The 19,113-nt window shown below is 43.5% G+C and overlaps 1 protein-coding gene across 2 annotated transcripts in view; it reads left to right on the forward strand.

Annotated features, from left to right (window-relative positions):
- Positions 1–45: 45 nt before the first annotated feature.
- LOC308408387 (bifunctional heparan sulfate N-deacetylase/N-sulfotransferase 1-like) overlaps positions 46–19,113 on the forward strand; it is a 51,205-nt gene continuing 32,137 nt past the window's right edge. The window contains exon 1 of one of the 2 annotated variants that reach the window (XM_080900591.1): positions 46–65. The gene's annotated coding sequence lies outside the window, so the exon portion shown is untranslated. Of the gene's footprint in view, positions 66–2,414; positions 2,591–19,113 lie in introns of those variants that run through there. The other variant, XM_080900590.1, reaches the window with a different exon arrangement.

The raw sequence follows: 19,113 nt of genomic DNA on the forward strand, positions 1-19,113 counted from the left end.
CAAAACTGGCGCCCACATCAGCCAACGCTGGTAGCGGTACAGGCAGCGGCTGGCAGAGAGTACCTGTAAGTGGATGACATGTGAACTAGAACCAGTTTGCTGGGATATGTAAACATGTATATAACTGCTTAGTCATGTATGCATTGTTTCATTTCAAAAATGAATTTGTATTTATAGATGTACATGTAAGTTCCTTCGAAATGTGTCTACTTAACCAATAATTTTTACCCTGCAGCATTTTAACTGTAGCCCAGTTCCGGGAAAACTGCAGAACTGGCAACCCTGCAGACCTCGCTCTACACTGGGCGAAAGGCGACACATTTTTAAATTGACTATTGTTTTTACTTTTAAGTCTAGGATGTGTTCTATCAGGAGTCAGTTTGAGGATGTGTTTCGTTTAGCGGGATGTGGGAATCTTGTGTAGTCTGCGAGACTACAAAAGCCCACAATGCACCGCGGGCCAGATAGCCACGTTTCACCTAAGGATGTCGCTCTATTTCAAGAAACTATCAGGTTTACGATAAAATAAAATGGGAACGTAAATATCAGAGAATAACTGTCAGTATAGTAGAAATACTAACCCCGACTCGTCCATCTGCACCTTGGGTGTAAACCTGAGTGTGTTTTTGTTGTGTGCTTTTCCCTTTGGCTCTATGACACGAACTGTTAATTGTGAAGGTGTATAATATTAATTTACCCCAAAAACAGAAAACGCAACTGGTGTTTTTTGAGTATGTCTTAAAAAAAATCAGTGACCTAATATGATATGGCTTACAGCCTGTGGGGAGGTTTAAAATGACTTTAATGCTTTATTTGCTTAACTGAGGTGCTGATACAGAGATATTTGTTGTAAACAAAGGCTGTAAAGCGCTATTTCCGGAGACAGGGAAAAACAGAAGACAGACAGACTGCTTGGTTGATGTGTGAGAGCTCGTGTAGGCCAATTGTGTCCTCGACACACACACACACACACACACACACACACACACACACACACACACACACACACACACACACACACACACACACACAGTTTGTCTATCCACCTGCTCTGATTCAGGTCAGGGTGTCTTTGCGGTGTGAAACTCCAATTAGTGGGCCAAAGGATGTTGAAGATTACAGATGGCAACTAAGTCCCTAATGTTTATTTAAGGTCAGAGAGGTTGTGGAGTCAGAGGGCAGGGATTAGATGGAGGTCTGGAGCACTGGCAGCATGCAGCTGCCCTTTAGCAAGTCAAGATGAAGCGTCTGGGATTCTTTATGATCACCTCCAAGTGGAAAATCCCCATGTTGTCCTTTTTCTTTTGATCTCTTACCTAGATTTAGGATTTCAAGTGTAAACTGGTTGAATTCTATCAGATAGGTGGCTCCATTTGTTAATGATTGAGGGTTTGAGTAATCATATTTACATAATAGGGGAGCAGAAATTTCCACTGGCCTTGTCCTGTTGTTTTTCTTCAAATGGGGTGAACAGACAGTCTCTTGCCCTATAGCACAACAAAGCAAACCTTTTGGGCACAGCCCTTTTGTCCTAATGAGTTTTCTGACCCTTTCTCCTTGATCATGTGAGCCAGTTGTTTTGAAGAACGGCTTTGTCTCGGATTAACCGGCCTGTAATTAAAATCACCAACTGCAAGAGTCACAAGGTCAGAGGACGTGTAGGTGTGCTGCCGCATCTCAGATGCTTCGTGTTACAGAGCTGCTTCAAGAAGTCATCGCCTTGATACTGTGTGAATCTGTTTGGCACATGACACGACAGACAGTTGGTTGTTATTTAGGCTATTATGGACCGTCGTCACCAGTTTTATTGCAGATGATTCAAAGATATTGATGTTTGCTGTGAAATGTTTTGTATTATTAAGCATCACCAAGACTATGGTTGCAAATACAAGTATTCCATTAGACATATCCTTCACAAGATAATGAAAATACCGTAGTGTGAAAGGATAACTGTAGTAATGCAGTGATAAAGCCACTATGACTCAACACTGTGTAAGTGCTTCTTATAAGGAAACAGAGACTGATGCAAAACCGGTTAAATGACCTAAATGTTGGCTCCTTGTGCGCATAGCATTCCTTTCCCTCAACTACCCCTTTTCCTAAAAAAATATATCAAAAACTTTTAAGTGCAATTGTAATAGTTTTCGACAAATGTGGAAGCACAAGAAGACAAATAATCTCCGCATTGTCGATCAGGGACGCTCCCGCAGTAATCTCCTGCAGGAACAAGATCGCACAGTGATTTCTTTGAGGAGTTCTGTAGCTTGCATGCATGCAAGCTACAGAACTCCTATCAGAACTATCAGAACTATCAGAACTATCAGAACTATCAGAACTATCAGAAGGAGGAAAAATGCGCCGCGCTGGCGCCTCCTGACGACAGTTATGGGCTACTGCCTGTGCACAGAGCTGCAGGAGACAGGGTCTTTCTCACATTTCCCGATTTCTCCCAGCCGAGTCCGCTCTGCCCGCTTCCACATCACGGCCGACAGCAAACCGAGACGACGTGAGCCCGGCGCGCTTAAATCACCACATTCAACCCGGCCGGCCTCCTGTGCACAACATTCGTGCGTCGTCACATACGGACAAGGTGAGTGAAAATCGACACGACCGCACGGAGCGTCGCGGTGTTTTTGCTATTTGGTAGGCGACCGAAAGCCTCGTCGCTCGGTCTCCCCAGGCCAGGCTAGTTGTCTGGCGCAGACGGAGATGAGGCCAGTTTTTTTTCGGCCTGATCTCCCTCTCTTTCTCTCTCTGCCCACTAGCTGGGAACATAAAGCCCCGGCGTTGTTATTATGGTGGCGGCCCCTCGGCACAGATTTCACGCTCGTCCACGTAGCAGCGGTGATCGAGGGGCTAACGTTATTGTCGTGGAGCGCGTCGGGTGGAAGTTTGTGCTCAGGATAGAACCGCTCCGTGATTTTCACGGGAATTCCTTTATCGAGGGGACCAGACGGCACAGCTCGGCACCGAGCAGAACTGCTTTCTACAACTTTGTGGCTCAGTGTGCACGGTGTTAGGAAATTATCGCCCTCCCATAAGTTTGCGCTATCCGGCCGCAGTGTTAACAGCAGACCTGTTACAGTGCTGTGGTTAAAAAGGCGAATGATAGTGTGCGTAAAATAACAGATTTATGCGAGTGTCTGCTGCGCGTGGCAGAGGTGGACAAAAGATTAGCACGGGAGTGTAACTAGTGCTTTAATATGACTTCATTTGATTTAGGTGATCATATTTTTTTCTTGAAACTTGCTTGTTCAAAGCTGTTATTATGGGATTTATCAGATACCTGTAGGAGTCATCTAAATGCTGGTGTTTGTTTATTGATTTTTCTAATTTACTAACTGTTTACAACTAATAATGTGAAGCTGATTAGGTCAAATTATTAACCAGATGAGGGGTTTTTTGTATTCTGAGAAAGTGGGACATTTTCAAATGCACGAGAAAGGCACCCGGTTCTGATATGTTTACATGTGGCTTGGTGGTTGTTGTAAAAGGGCTCCAGCCATGCACAGAAGGAAGGCTCAGATACGATTTGTGTCTTCTCTCTGTGAGCCTGCTTTGTTGCTCTTGTCTGGCGTAAAATAGAGCAAATGCATGCCTCCACCAAGCACCGCATCCGTTAAAAACTATAAACACTTAAAAAAAAAAAAAAGAAAAGAGAGAAAAAAGGGGGGTAGGCAGTCCAGACCTGCCTGAAATCTGTTGCCTTGGGGCGTTGGAGCATGGAAGTGTGCACCTCAAGTGACTAAGAGATTACTAAAGAACAGTGACTCACGCTCAGAATGTATTTGGCAAAGTCACAAGGACTTTCCCTGCATTTTGCCTCAGCTGCAGAGCAAATTTTTGCAAGTGAAAAGCAGTGCCCTGCTGATTTTATGTATCAAGAGATTCATTTGACCATTGCTTAACTTTTTTTTCTTTTCCTTTTTTGCTATTCCCAAGCCATGTGTTGTTTATCAAATGTCCCACCCTGCATCTGTGGAGAGAGAGAGAGAGAAAAAAAAAGTGGGGCTTATTCCATTTTCAGATTATATTTTTTTAAGGAGTGAGGTTGCTGTCATTTGTTTGTCAAAATTTTGTGGAAAGCCAGATCCTAAGTTGTGTTCTATTTATCCGTGCCAACTGTTTGTCTGGTTGTTCTAACCCTCCATCTGACTGCTCCCACTGGCTGCCAACCATGCTGTGATCTAGCGCTTTCAACTGATGAAGGCTGCCACTGCTGCCGCATCCATTTGATCATATATCAACATCTTTTCACTTAGATATACCTGTGAAACAGCGCAGCAGGGCTACAATGCCTACACGCGCGCACACACACACACATACACGCAGGTTGATAAAATAGCGCGGGTATGATGCTGTATGACAGATCGCGTCACCGAGGCGCGTCTTGAGCGTTTATCAGAATGAGGCATGATCACAGGCAGTATGTCATTGTAGATTTTAAGGTTTTAACAGGGAACAGAGGGAGATCGGCTGTCGATCAGAGGCTCCAGCCCTTCGTCGTTGCTTATCTCCTTGTAGAGGTGGATGTAAATTTAATTGTAAGCAGTAACTATCATCACATTTAAAGCTATGTGCAGTAATTGTTGGGAGCTGCAGGGCCCAACAACTTGCCAGCGCTTGTATTTTTCCATGTCACTGCTCCTTGTAGCTCCACTCTGTGTGTGGGGGGCAGACCTCTCTTTAGTGTGAGGCCGAAGCCAGGCATCTTTCCAAACTCAACTCCCCCCCCAACAACCCTCAACCTTCTCTGCTGGTTATAAGCACTGCTTTGTGCCACAGAGCTGCTCCCTATGGTTTTTATTCACATATTACTACAACACCACTAGCTCCACAAGATACTGGAATCTGCAATTCGACGTAAACCCAGCTAGAGCCTGCTGTCTGACAGACAAAGTCAGATGTTCCCTCATTAAAATGAAGCTTTTGGATTAATAAGCCAGAGTTCGAGAGGCAGATTGCGCCACTGTAGCCTCTAAAAAGTAGATTGCGTTTAAGTGTCTTTTCTGTCCCGGAATGTGGAGGTGGCATTTTTGGGCTTAGGCTGGGCTACCATGAGGCGTATTGGAGAGCAGGAGAAAAGTAAATACATTTCAGACAGCGCAGCACAACCGAGTATTAGCAAATGATCCGATATCATCTGTAATCCTCGGGAAAACCTGGAGAGTTGTCTTTGAATGGCGCTAGCGTCCATCCAGACAGTTGGCAGGCGGTAGGGGTGTCCACATGTGCGAGTGGCTGGCGAGGCTAGCTGAATGCTACAGTATGCAGGCAGATCAGATTACTGAACGATTAGCCATGGCCTCCCATCCCCGGCCCGGGGAAATGATTTTCCACTGTCATAATTCCCTAGACTGAATTACGCCGGCCAGTGACTCAGAGATACTCCGTACTACCAGCCCAAGTACCGCATGGTATAACTGTTGCTCTCTGGGGAGGGGGAGATATGTTGTGACCCTTGTTGCACCAGAGCACAAAATCGTTTTTTTTCTATTTGAATTTCATTAAGAGCTCCGGGACCTGCTTTCATGCACAGATGGCAGTGTGACCTGGCTTCAACTTTGGTTGCACAAAAGGTAGAGTTCAGCGTGATGTTTACTCTTTAGCTGGCAGTGTGACGCAAAGGAGGAAAACTGCCCTCAATACAATAAACTGTTCCTCTATTGTGATGCGTGCTAGGCTGATCGGCGATGAGGCAGTGCGAATCAAGCAGGCCTCTAGTGGAATTTTACTGAATGGAAAGCGGAGGGGGTTGGGGGAGGAGGGTGGAAGAGAGTCGCTGGTGGAGGTAGGACCATGTTTCCGAGGTGCATACCCCCTGAGGCAGGAATCCGATACATTCCAGAGGATCCTGTATCCAGACAAATAATGGTAACTGGGGTGTTGTGTTTCATCAAATGACACATGACTGGAGTGTAAGTGCTGGGAAATTAAGACCTATGTCATGGGCTTCGAGGTAGCCGGCTCTAGTTGCCTGAGGGGTCAGAATGAATGCCAGAAAAGCAAGACAGGTCATGAGATATGGCAGGGAACAGGGTTTTTTTTTTTTTTTATCACACCCATTTCCCCTTACCACTGCTAAGATAGAGACCTTTACATCTCTTTAGTTGACATGCTCATCCAGAAAAAGATACAATGAATGAATGACGTAGTAGGAAAAACATCAGTTGTGCTCTGATTAGGCCCACAGCGGGAGTTACACTGAACAAAGATTGGCTGTTAAATTGCTTCTAATGAATAACAAAAGAGCCTCGTTTGGCTACCCTCTGTATAAATTTTGATAAGAAGCTGTTTCTCAGGTCCACGGGCTTCTGAATATTGCGTGACCTTGCTCTTCGTACGGGTTTTTACATCTTCACTTTCCTCCAGATCAACAGCACTAAATCAATGGGTTTAATTTTCTACTTCGAGTGGAGAGTTTTCGTGCTCTCCAGCCCCTAAGCTAAAGGCTATTTATACTGCAGACAGAGAAAAAGTATCTTGTTTTATTTAGTGGTCAAAAAACAAGCTGTCGGGTGTTAATGGACTTCACCTCAGCCTTTCCGGTGGACCCTCGGGGTACTGCGCGTTCGTACGCTCGGCGAGGGAGCTCTCGGCACAGGCCTGTTAATGAAGCCATTTTCAGAGATGGAGAGATGCCGTAATGGGAACGCACCACTTCACCGCCGGATATTTTAACCCCCCCATCCTCATCATAAGTGCTATCAGTCATCGGATATGATTAGATTTTTTTCCCTCCTTTGTCCATTTAGATGTTTGGTTTGCTCTTTTTTTTTTTCCAACTGAGTTAGAGATCTGTCAGTGATTTGTCTCGGTGTTGCTTTAAGAAATGCTTTTAACGCATCCAGGTATTTTAAATTTTAAGCCCGTCTTACATATTACACTAGAAATCAATGATGATTATATTTTAAACTATAGGTTTGGTGCTTAAAGCTCATTTACATGAACTTTGAGGGAAGATAGGTAACGGTAGTTGGCGTGGTGGTGGAGGCGGGGATGAGGGTGGTTGTGTTTATTCAGTTGCCGTGGCCCCGGCCGTGTGTGACTGCACTACGCATACCACAAACATACTCTCACCTACTGTCGAACTGGCATGTGTGCACGCTCTCACGCATGCATGTCTCAGTCTGTATACAGTTTAGTTGCAAATAGCATCCATCCCTTACTCTAAATAGAAAAGTTCATCTATTTGCATGTATGTCACTGAGGAACAGGCAGTAGGAGAATTTAAGGTTTAAGTGGAATTTTGCAAGATTTGCAAAATTGCATAACTAATAACTAGTAAATTGTTAAGCAGTGCCATATACCAAATATACATTTGACCACTGCTTTTCATGCATGTGAATATAATATGGGGCACCACTTAATAATTACACTTTTTTAAAATTAATCTAATGATTATTTTTTAATAAGTCAATTAATATAACAGTTGTTCCAAAGGTTAATATGTATTTCCCCACCTGAATACTGCATGTCAGTTATTTAATCTTCACCTAATTTCACTACCTGCCCTGTTAGCACATTAATAATAATACTATTATATTAGCCCTAATAAATAGGACGCCTAATTAGAAAAGTACTGGTCCTGAAATTCAAAAGTATTGCTGTGACACATTGATTAATTGAATTACTTTACGTTACAGCAGCCCTCTCCTTGATTTATATTTAAAAAAAATTTTACTCGGATGATTGTTGTCATAACCAAATTGTTATGACATAGATTAATTTCATTAGTCGGAGTAATGTGCAGTTAAAATAATCTGTGGGCAAGGGAAATAACAGAAATGATTTACATCCTCTACCAACAGTCGTTCATTCAGGCCATTTTCTCGAAATCAATTTTAACGCGTCTGCTACTAACAGAAGGGTTTCTCGTGTTTATAATCGTAATGTACCGTGCTTGGATGAGGACACAAAGTAAACAATACTGTGTCTTGCGCTTGCTGCAGTCTTGACAAAGCACTCTTGGATGCTTTTTCTTCAAGTGCCTGCGCGTAGCAGTCGTACTTGTGATAAGCCATTTTCAATTTGCAGTGCTTGTAGAGCGTCACGTTGTTGGGTCTCTGTCTTAGTACTCACTATAAGTGATCATGGGTGAGTTTAAGCTGCAGCTTGTTCTCCACTGGAATGCATTGTCCGGGCTTTGATTGCGTTGATTACTTGCACCACCCCTAATGTAGTCTCATGCTGTCATTATAAAGTACTTCCCTTTTATGTTTGTCTGACTACAGGCCATGGAAACTACTTCAGTCTCTGCACTGCATTGTTTTGGGTCCCAGTAATCCACCCACCAAGTGTGAAACGGACTCAATGAAGTAGCTTTCACAAAAAGCAAAGACCACACGTGTCACACAAGTACAAGCTCCATCATTTTTTTCTTAATCATGAAGTGAGAATAAATTTAGAATAACCTTTCCAAATTCGGGAGCACTACGGACTACAGCTGCTAACATGCGCACAAATTGTGACCTTCACAAAAGGAGGTGTAGCAGGTTGCATTAGATGTACTTAAGTGTACCAATTTACAGATAACTGACAGTGTAATCAGTGTCTGTACTGTATTTTGCAGTGCTCAGGCCTGTGTTCATGCTGTTTGACGGCTCTTCCTCGAGCCTAAACAAGATCACAGCTTTGACCTCACGCTGTCAGGCAACCCGTGTTCTCTGTTTGCCAACTCGAGTTTATGTTTACAGCGCTGTCACGATGAGCCGTGATACTGTGAAAAAAAAAAAAAAAAGCAGGCAGTGAACACCTACGCAAAGTCAGGTAGAGGTTTTAGTTTTCCTTTGTTAGCCTGTCATGATAGTTGTTGTTCGTTGGGACGGCAATACAACATAAGAGCAGGCAGATCTGTGGCACGCTCTTTTCTGTTCTCCGTCCAGTTGCTTGAGAGTCGACCGCGCCAGAGTGGTGGCATCCCACCAGGACTGCATTGACTTTTGTAGGGCATCTGGTGCCCAGTGCCCCTGTTCTCTTCTCTTTCCCTCTCTCCCATCTCTTGGCCCCAAAGCAGACGATTTTACCACATCACAGCAAGTCATCTGGTGTCCAGTCGGCTCCCATCTGCGAGTGTATTTGACTTCAGAGCAAACAAAACATTCTAGCATGCAAACGGCCGCTAATACATCTAAACAGCTCGGTCCCGCTTTCTTCCTCCCCCTTCATCTTTGTTTGGAAACTGTGAGTCATCCTCAGGGTTATGGGTCATCTCCATATCAGTTCATAAAATCATACCGAGACACTGAGAATACAGCGCTACAAAGTGACCGCAGCTGATGACACGCCTCTTTTCCATTTTGAATTGCTGAGGTGGAAAGAATTGTGACGGTGCCGACCCCAGGTTTAGCTTCTGGCAGCTCCGCGCGTACCCCTCCACTGATCCGAGGCGGTGCCACGTCTGCCTAGCCTGCTGTCTCTCATTCATCCTGTGTGGCAGAGAGATATGCCTCTGCCTGTGTGTGTGTAGCTGTCCCTGTCTGTGCAGGACAGGTGTTGGCGGAGGTTGGTCCAGACACAGCTGGGGTACCTAGACAGAAGGACAGCTGGAGACTGCAAATGACAGCAGGATGAATGAGCTTTGTTTTGCCAGGTTTTTGGCCAGTTTTTATTCAAAGGGCGCAGCTTCGAGAGGGGTCAGTTGTGACAGTCAGGCGGCATAACGGCTGGCCGCTCTCAGCGGAAAGCGTACGGCAGCGAGCGTTCGGTCCTTGCAGAGAGGCTGGGAGGCTTGTTTGGGTAAAGAAACCAAACTGAAGGAACTTTAGTGGGGTGTGCGAGCCTGAAAACACAAACACAACCCTACCCCCTCTGTGGAGTGTTAAGTGCCCGGATATGTTTGGTGAATGGGACACAGGTGTCTGGGCCGGGCTGTATGTGCCTGGCCAGAGGTCTGTGTTTGTTTTCTCTTAGTAATGGCCTCCAACTCTCTGCTGCAGCTTGACCGAGCTCATTGGCTCTCAGTGGGCCGAGATGGAACCTCCCCCCTTCCCTTTCCCCCCCCCTAAACTGTAGGACTGAGTAGTGGATGAAATAGAGTCAAGAATCTGATAATGATATTCATGACGGGGATCCTGTGAATATACATTGAGCAAGCCTGGCACTTTTTTTTTCACCTTTATTCTTTCCTTTATCCCTCCAATGCCTCTGATCTGCCCCAGCAAAGCAGGCATTTGAAGTTGTGAAGGCTCAGGCTTTTGTGTCGAGTCCTCAAAGTGCTTATGTGACAGGTAGAGCAGAGCTGCAGGGGAGTAATGTGACTCCACTATACGGTCCAAAACCTCCCCATTCGCCATCTTCCACACCCTTGTTTCCCATTTTCTTCCCGCACGCTGGCTTCATCCCCGTACTGACGTCACTTTGCTGAGCTTCCCTTTGTTGAGTGCTAGCCCAAAGGTGCAGTTCAGGCTTTGAGGAAAACACACACACACATATACACTGCTGCCACAACTCTATGCTGTGTCTCCCCTGGGAGTGCAACAGGGTGAGGTAATGACTTGTTAACCCCTCAGTCACCTCCGTGTTTAGCCGTGATAGCATCAGGAGTGGCAGCTATCATCACCCTCATCTGATTGTTTGAGTAACCCCTTGGTCTTTAGTTGGCCGCGCCCCAGCGCTGGTTTATGATAACCATAGAGTTCATGTCTGGCCTACATAACAGTCTCCCAGTTTCTTGCCCGCCCCTCCACTTTCCTCCAACTCTGCTCTCGTTTCTCCCTGCCACCCTCTGTGCCATTGTTTCTGGTGCCTTCTCCTGAGTGCCCTGTTTTATTTCTTTATTTCACTCATCTTTATAAATTCCAGAATCCATTTCTTTTGCCCCCGGGCACAGTGGGTGATGGCTAGAGAAAGTGTAGCAAATTAAATTTTGTATCCCTATTTTTTTTTTCTCCCAGGACATTGTTAGGATGGAACAGCAGAAAGAGAAACAACAGCTTAAAAAGCTAGAGGAAAAAGCCCATTTCCCATGCATTACTGTCTCTGTCCTTAGGGTCAAGGATGGAGTAACACCAACACCTCTATCACTTTTTTTCTTTCTCTCTCTTTAATTTTCCTTTTTTAGTTCGCTCTTACTGCTGGTGTTCGCTCTCATGCGGCCTAACCTGAAGGTCTCTCTGCTCTCGCTACCGCCGCTAACACAATCTGACCCAGTTTATTAGTTTGGGTCTAGTAAATCATTAATCGAGGTTATCTAACTGTTCCTGTAATGATTCCGCCTGGACTCGCGTGTCAGAGCCTCTCTGTGTTTGTAACCAATCAAGCTCTACCCTCACGGTTCTTGCTTGCACACATTTGTACTTTATCATAACCATCGAGCAAAAAAAAAAAAAAGCATCGTCCCTCAAGCTAGACTATATGTTTAATAGGTGTGCTGTGCACTGTAATATGTCATTGTGTCAGAGCACAATACGAGGACTAAGTGCACTGAATGCAAATTAATCTTGTGGGATGGCAGCAGCTGAATAGAGTGCGGTTTTGGGGAAGGGAGGGACAGAAGAAGGGCTAACAGTGGCGACAGAGAAGAGAGGGAGAGAAGAGAGCATGTGAGAAGGAGGAGGAGGGGAGTGGGATGTAGTCATCGCCAGGCCCATTCATCATGCAGTGCCTGCTGGGATGCGCTGGGGTCAGTCCCGCACAACACAATTACAGCCTGTTCTGGTGTGTTGTGCTCGGCTTCGCTGTGTTCCGACTGAGTTCTGTTGTCTTTTGTTAGATTTCCTCTGTTCCGATGCGCTCGTCTTCCTCCCTTTGCATGTTTTCGCTTCTCTGCTCTTTTCTGTCCCATCCTGTTCAGTGGCAGATTTCGCATTTTCTTTCTTCTTCTGTTACATATTTTTGAACCTGCTGCTCAAGTTGTCACCACAGCAGTTCTTTGAGCTGAACATCTCAATTAGCTACACATTTGTTGTGTTTTGTTTCATTGAGCCTTAAACTCAAATTTGTCTTTCTGTGTCTGTTTTCCTTTTTAAATAAATTGCCATGTTTTTGTTCGTGCGGTGTAGCTCGTGTCTTCCGTGTCTCGGGCTTCCTTTAACCACTTGAATTGCAGCCACTAGCTTGATTCATGTGATTGACAGGCCTGGCTAGCATGGGGGAGTGAGATGCTAGTAACCATGTTGTTTACCCTGCCTGCCTGACAGACTTCTCTGAGCCTACAGATGTTTTCAAAAAGCCCGACATGTGTTCTGTGTACTCTTATGTCAGTTGGAAGCATGTCTGATCATGAGGATGCCTCAGTCTTTTTGTCCTTGACTGTTTTCCATGCAGGGAAAAAGTTTTTCAGAAGGTCCAAATGTTTCATAAAAAACATTGTGCAAGGATATTTTTGCTTATTTATGCTCACTGGCCCCTTTATTACCAGGTCAGGACCCCTTTTTTTCTTTTAGAATTGCTTCAGTTCTTCATGACTCAGATTCAACAAGGTGCTGGAACTTTCCTCATAGATTTTCCAAATTGGTTTAAAAGGAAAAAGCGGAACATTTATATAGTTAAAAGTTGAACTGTGACTTGTTGGTTTTTGTATTATATGATTTATTTATTACATTTTATGTGGAGTGAATAAATAAAAGTATATTTACGGTGGCCCCTACAGACAAAGCACATACAAACTTCAAATCACGTACGAACTCTGAAGCACGTAAAAACTCCAAAACACGTAAAAACTCCAAAACTTGTAAAAACTCCAAAACACGTAAATACTCCAGAAGCACGTACAAACTCTGAAGCACATACAAAACACAACAGAAATGCTCCAGGATGCTATGGGCAGTGTTGAGCTTTTGTTACCTAGTGGCTACACAAGCCAGGAAGTACCAACGACCGGATTTGGTGTGTGGTAGTAACAGGTAAATGAACATTTTTTTAAATTATTTGAATATATATGAGTGCTTGTGTATAAATACACAAACCATACACATATGCTTTCAATTGTGTAATTTAAGTGATCTAGGTAGCTCTGATTTGGAAGTTCAGTTAACTCTAGGAATGTGTTTTGGAGTTTGTACGTGCTTTGTCTCTAGGGGCCACCACATATAAAACCACTTTTTTTTACATTAGTAATTCCTTTTGTGCATAATTTTATATTATTGTTAATAATAAGTTAATTAAAGCAACAAAACAACCTGAAGAGCCGGTTCGGAGCCGAAAGAGCCGGCTCTTTTTAGTGAGCCGAGCCAAAAGAGCCAGTTCTCTAAAAAGAGCCGGAAATCCCATCACTATTGGCTGCACATCCTTGATGCTAATCTCCTGTTCTGCCACGTCCCAAAGGTGCTCTATTGGATTGAGATCTAGTGACTATAACGCTGTTTGAGTACAGTGAATCCGTTATTGTGTTCAAGAAACCAGTTTGACATGATTTGAGATTTGTAAAGTGGTGCGTTATACTGCTGGAAGCAGTTATTTGAAGATGGGTTATATTTGCGCTCAGCAAACTTCCTGTTTTATACGTTACAACCAATTGTGTTGAGTCCTCTCGATTTGTGGTCATTGACAAAGGCTCATTCAGACCGATTGCAACATGTTGGCAATCTGCAATATGCAACTTTTTGCAGAAAGGTTGCCTCTTATCAGGCGACCTCTGCAATCATTTTGCGATTAAACGTGGCTGTAATTGTGCAGCACCCTTAAGGTCTGGGTAACCGTTCAATCACCACAATTTGCAATCAGTCGGAGAATGTGGGGAAACAATCAATATAATCACCAGACATCCACTTTTTATATTTTTTTAATTATTTTTTTTAGTGCAAGCAGGTTGCTGTCCCATTTACCCCTCATGCGAATGAGCCATTCACTTGCTCTGAATTAAGAGGCAGCTTAATTGTGTTGGATGGATTTTAATTTAATGTAATTAATCAGTTTGCTCTGCTGATATTCTCTCAGGATGGTGGTGCAGGAGATAAGTATTTTTATTTATTTAATAAAACATTGATGTTTGGTGTATCAATACAACATCAACACGCAAAATATCATGATGCTATGTTGCACCAATTTTTCTTTCGATTTGTTTTGGGGGTGTTTCCCTAACCCTCGTACATCAGAGGTTTCTGAAATGCTTGTGAAATGGCATGGTTGTTGGTGCCAGGTCGTGTGTCCGTAGTCGCTTAAATCACGTTTCATATCTATTCTAATGCTGAGCTTGATCTTCAGCAAGTCGTCTTGACCACGTCTACTTGCCTAAATGTACTGAGCTGCTGTCATGTGACTTTTTGATTAGGCAAGGCAAGTTTATTTATATAGCACAATTCAACAACAAGGTGATTCAAAGTGCTTTATAAAGACATTAAAAAAATAAAAACGTATAAAAAGGATGATTTAAAATAGATGGATAAAATCAGTAGTTAAAATGTAAGTTTTAGAATTTAAACTTAAAAATGAAACATTGCAAATTTGGTGCTTTATTCAAATAAATGAATTCAGCTTCTCCGTGTCTGGTTCTGACTCTGGGAACTGATAAAAAAAAAAAACAGATCCAGATGACCTGAGTAGGGATGGGTATCGTTTAGGTTTTATCCGACACCAGTACCAAACCGGTACTTTTGAAATGGTGCTGGTGCTTAAACGGTGCTCGAACCGGTGCTTAAAGAATGGAGAACACACAATTTGTCCAAAAACCTCTCATGTTTAGCTGTTTTTTTGTAAAAAAGATAACAATGCTAGCCTTTTCTGCAGCTATAGGGCATATATGGTATCACTCTTGGCTGGAAGCAGTGCTTAAACAATGGAAAAAACACAAACTTTGTCCAAAAACCTCTCATGTTTAGCTGTTTTCCACTTTTTCTTTGGTCATTTTAGGCTTTTTGGCCAGGGTGAAGGGAGTATCTGCCGTCAAACAAGAAGACAGCTGCATGTAACTACGACGGTGTTTGCTAGTTCACCTTACGTGCATTAATTTAATAACGTGGTTAGCCTACTCAACGTAAATTACACACGAACAACATTAAGCCACTCACTCAGAGAAGAACAGCTGCTGCTGCCATCATCATCTGTCATCATTTCTGCTATACTGGCAGGGCTAGGGGCCAGGACTGTACTCCTCGGGTTCTTGGGGGATGTTGCTAACTCTGCGTCCAATAACAGGCAACCCACCCGCAGTAGATGTGCATGGTGTGAGGGCTCGCAGCAAGCTATCAAATACCGTGCATTTTTCGGCTTTTAACAAAATGCTATGCGTCGCCAGGTGTTTCATCAGATTCGAGGTGTTACCTCCTTTGCACAGTATCAGCTTAAAGCACTTGTTGCAGGCTGCTGAGTTTGCATCTTTTGCTGTGAAGTACAGCCAGACTTTTGACCGCTTCGCCTTGGGCATTTTTAATCTGTAGCTCTGCTCTAATAGAACGTACGTACCTGGGCCCGCCTACTACGCTTGCAAAGGTGAAATGATTGGCTAGAATCCAAAGTGTATGACATCTCAGGAAAAAAAAGCACCGAAATAAAGCACCGAAATGTGCGCTGCTTTTCGGTCTGGTTACTACCGTTTATGTCGGAACCGATGCCATTACCGGTACCCATCCCTAGACCTGAGGGATCTGGAAGGTTCAGGTCAGGAGGTCACTGATGTATTTTGGTCCTAAACCATTCAGAGCTTTATAGACCAGCATCAGCAGTCTATCCACTGATTACTGCTGGTAGCAGTTGAGCAGGTGTACCTAACAAAGTGGCTGGTCACTGTATATTGCCATTATACCATGTGCCTGGGTCATTTTGAAATGTGAAAAAAAGAAAAAGAAAATCCAGCATAAAATCAACCTCTTCATAAATCGTCTTGACTTTAGAGCCCTCAATAAAACAAAAGACTGTTTGTGACTCAAAGGATAATATCACAGCAGTGAGTAACTGTTATTTTCGTTTCATCTTTCTGCTTTTTTCTTACTTGGTGCATAAAGCATTACAAAAGAGTCACAAATGCCTGTTACATAAGGATGGTAATCATTGGCAGTCTACCGATTTGACTCCAATTCAGAATTTATTCTTATTTCAAAACAAATTTTGATTCACTGAAAGAAGGGGTGGCATTTTTATTTTGGCGTCTACCGCGGGCTGTTCATTCTTTGCCAAACCACTGACTCCTATCCTTTGCCCACTGAGCTACAACTGAGGATTTTTGCTTTAACAAAAAAAGCAGTGAAAGGTGTTTGAGGATAACTTGAAGCCATCGTCAAATTGTGAAATAATTGTGGTAGTTAGAGTAATTGCATTAACTTTGAAGAGTACTAAACAATCTTCACCCTGTATGAAATTCAGATTCTGATTCTGTGTGATTTATTAGTGCAGTTCTTCACGGCCAGCCTCTTATCCAGATGGTCTTTTCTTTACTAAAAGGTCAGTGTGTGTTGGCCACCTGGTGTGGATCGGTATTCACAAAATACTTAACCTTGCAATTATGAAGTCAGTACATCTGAAACGTGGTGTTGCACTGCAGCCTCACAGTTCAGAGCTCTTTTCATTGTGTCCCAAACATCTACCACGTGACAAAGAAAAGCAAATCTTTTAGTACACACTGAACGTTGTGAGATTGAATTGCTGCCTTGGATATTTTTGTGTGTCTTGTTAGTTAATGAATTATGGTAGGCTCCCGTTCAGTGTTTTGAGCTTTAATGATGGGCTTGGTTTACATTCGGATGACAAATGGAGCCTTTAATTAATGGTATCATTAGTAGAACTGGCTGCATTTTGTAGTATAGCGTGCTGGCTGTGGAGTAATATTACAAAGGTTAAGTTTATTTTTGATTTGCAGACTTTTGTTTCTAAACCTCATGTTGTTTTGACAGTGAACCTTCCATGAAATGATAAAATAGTCAGTTTCCTCCTAAAAATGTTTTCTTGGTGTTGATAAAGCTGTCTGTTTAACAGCATGTCGACTGTGGGGAACGGGGCATTCCTCTCCTCCTGTTTCAGACTCGCGTTGTTGTGTTCGTTGCATTTAATTGAAACATGTCTCGTTACAAAAGCGAATACAAACGCACCCAAGTGTTCCTGAAGTTCACTTGCTCTCTGCGGATGCTTTGGGTGGTGGCTTGGCTAACAGGAAGCCCCAGCATTGACTGGAAGAATGACAAATCATAGCCTGAAAATGCAACAGTTTAAAGTAAGAGAGCATCTGGAAGCAGTTTGAAACAATGGATTGTCTTTAGGAGGCTCCTTGTCAGACTGAATAAATGCTTCTCTTTCCTGACTTTAGGCCTCTTCAGACAACTATCTTAGTTGATGCCAGTGATTGATTTATTATGCTTCGATTTTATATTCATCGCAAAAATCATCATCCTCATGCATGCCGGAATAGTTTTGGTGGTTTGACAGATAGGAATCTTTCCAGATTTTACCCAAACCTGACAGCGTAAAACCAGATGCACTTTCCAGCCTTGTGCTATTTAAGCGTGCGTTTAAATTGTGCGTTTAAATGATCTGGCAAACTACTAAAAACTACTTCAGCATCTACAAAGCTTCAGATATATATAATATAGGTGCATCCCAGATTGAGACACCCCTGTGAAGGTTATCAGGAAGTACCAGAAGTTGATTTGAAAATATGCATTTATGTGAACTCTCCTCGAGAGAGAGAGAGACATTCTGATTTTCAGTGCAGTTCAATTCAGTTTATTTATATACTGCCAGTTCATAATAACAGTTACCTCAAGGCTCTTTATTATAGGGCAAAGATATCACAGTATTAGAAAGAAATCCCCAATAACCATGAACGAGTACTTGGAGACAGTGTGGAGGAAAAACTCTTAACAGGAAGAAGCCTGCTGAGCCAGGCTTGGGTAGGGACAGCCATCTACTACGATGGCTCGGTATGATCATTTGCTCATACCGAGGCTGCTGGATTGTGGCTGGCTAGCTCTCAGTAGCTTCACCTTTGTCAGCTTCTGTAAAATGGGCATTTTCAGCTTGGTGAGGGTGATTTAAGTGTCTGTCCAGGTTTGTTGTTATTAACGATGCATGGTGGTCTCCCAGTTATTTACTTTGGCGAACTTTGTGCCTTCACTCACAGCGAGGAGCTCCCATGCTAACCACATGCTAGTGTGTGGCTCTGATTGTGTACATGACTGTTTGCCTGTGCCACCGCACACATGAAATGGACCGGCTTGTAATTGGACATATGTGAGGCTTCCCAGCCGACCACGAGACTCCTGTCCCTGGCCGGTCATCCGATAGACCTCTTGAGGAAATAATACCTTTTTAAGCCCATGGGTAGATTTTAATAATGGGCTGACATCCTGGTACTGCTGAGCTCTAATCAGCTGCAACACAGGTGAAAACTTAAAGCAGCTGACTATAATGTTAAGTGGCCTTTGAGCTCCTGTTATAATCTCTGCTATCAACAATAAATCTGGCCAGTCAAATGTAGGACAAGTTCTAACCGCATCCCATGCCGATATGGTTGCTAAGTATACCTGCTCGAGAGCCTCCCTGGTCTGCAGATGCAGCAGTCTGTCTGTCGTCAAGCTGTCTTTCGTGTGCCCTAATGAAGCTGGGGAAATGTGACGACATGCCTCACATTTCACTCTTCACCTAATTGTGTTGATGTGGAGGCTGATAGGAGTGCTGTGGTGGTTAATCTTCCCAGTGAGAGGAAATGGCGGAGTCATCAAGGGATACGGCTCAGCTAATTAGACTAGTGTACTCTTCCATAAGTGAGGGGAAAGGTGGGGGTGTAGTGAGATCTAGCAAAAACAGAGGGGCGGGGAGGGTTGGTTTTGGAAGTTTTTATTCATTACGTGTGCTTAAAGTTGCTCCAAACTCATGTCTTGAATGTGTGGCACATTCTTTGAATGCCGCTCGGTGATAGAATTCACATCCTGACAAGCAGCAAACCCCAACATTCGTTACAGCTTGACACTTTTACCTCTTGCCACATCACCATTTTGGAGAGCTTGAAACTAAAGTAATTTGAAGTTGCACACACTGGTACGATAATTCCGTGTTTGACTTCATCCTCGCCCAAGAAAAGCTGTTAGTACCTTTGACTGATTAGAGCCTGAAGCCTCTGGCTCTCAATTAGACAGAAGACAAAGCTTCAACCATTGCTGCTGGGAAATCAGAAGCAATGAATTAGTGATAAAGGTTTTAAAGACAACACCGTTAGAGGAGCTCTGAGGAGAAATTGGACATTTT

This window comes from Rhamphochromis sp. 'chilingali' (assembly GCF_963969265.1).
Source record: "Rhamphochromis sp. 'chilingali' genome assembly, chromosome: 13".
NCBI classification, from domain to species: Eukaryota; Metazoa; Chordata; class Actinopteri; order Cichliformes; family Cichlidae; genus Rhamphochromis; species Rhamphochromis sp. 'chilingali'.